This window comes from Chinchilla lanigera, unplaced genomic scaffold (genome assembly GCF_000276665.1).
Source record: "Chinchilla lanigera isolate Chin_1 unplaced genomic scaffold, ChiLan1.0 scaffold00037, whole genome shotgun sequence".
Lineage (NCBI taxonomy): Eukaryota > Metazoa > Chordata > Mammalia > Rodentia > Chinchillidae > Chinchilla > Chinchilla lanigera.
Window position 1 is genome coordinate 15,571,375 of NW_004955438.1, and position 1,174 is coordinate 15,572,548.

Consider the following 1,174-nt stretch of genomic DNA (forward strand, 5'->3'; position numbering starts at 1 on the left):
GGTTTTAGCTATTTTCTGCATTCTGTTATTAAGCTTGCCCTATGATTTTTAAATATAAAATATTATTTTTTAAAAGTCCTATAATTTCTAGTAGGTTCTTTTAAAAGTAGTTTCTATTTCTCTGCTAACATTCATATCTTTACAACCATAATGCACGTATTCTCCTTTATCTCACTGAGCAGAGTTAGATCATTTAAGATCCTAATCCTTAAATTAGAAAATTCTAAATCCTAATTATGGTATCTCGATTATCTTGGGTTCATTTACTGTGTTTTTTCTCTTCATAATGGAATCATTTTTCTTTCTTTTTTCTTTCTTCTTTCTTTGCCTTCTTTCCTTCATTCCTTTTTCTTTCTCCCCTTCTTCCTTTCTTCCCTCCCTCCCTCCTTCCCTTCCTCCTTCCCTTTTTCCTTTCCTTCTTCCCTTCTTCCCTTCCTCCCTTTCTTCCTTCCTTCTTCCTTCCTTCCTTCCTTCCAGAGGCTTTCCTGTTGCCTAGGCTGGTATCAAACTTGTGGGCTCAAATGATCCTCCTATTTCACCCAAGTAGCTGAGTAGTTGGTACTACAAGCATGTGCCACCATGTCTGACTTTTTGTTTTTCTAAAATGTCAACTAGGTTTGGATTGTGTCTTGGACAGGGTAAATGTTATGTTGTGGACACTCTACATTGTATTATTTTCCTCTCTGTGTGTGTGTGTTTTAAAGCAGATAACTAATGAGACAAAATGCATATTAACCTTGCATGGCAGCTCAAATTTCAAATTATTTCTTTCATCTTTAGTTGGGTTATAGTTATTTATAAGCAACCCTGCAAATGTGTAGTTCACAGATCAGCTAGAAATATGAGCAGAGATACATAATTAATATTTCCTCCTCTCTGGCTCTCTTATAGCTCCCCCTCATTTTCTAGCAGCTATGGTTATTATAAACTGTGTACTTTGTTATTTCAGGTTAAAAAGGATTTTTGAATGATGTTGGAGTTTTAGCCACTATGTGTGGCATCCCTCACATTAAAAGCCATAGCAACTCGGAGGTATGATAGACACTGTGAAATGATAGGAAACCAATGAAGAGTAAAGGGCTTCTGGGATGTGGGAAAAGAGAAGGGAAAGGAGAAATTTTGTATGCATGTATATACAGGATAGTTAACATGGTTGTTCTTCTGTCTTCTATTT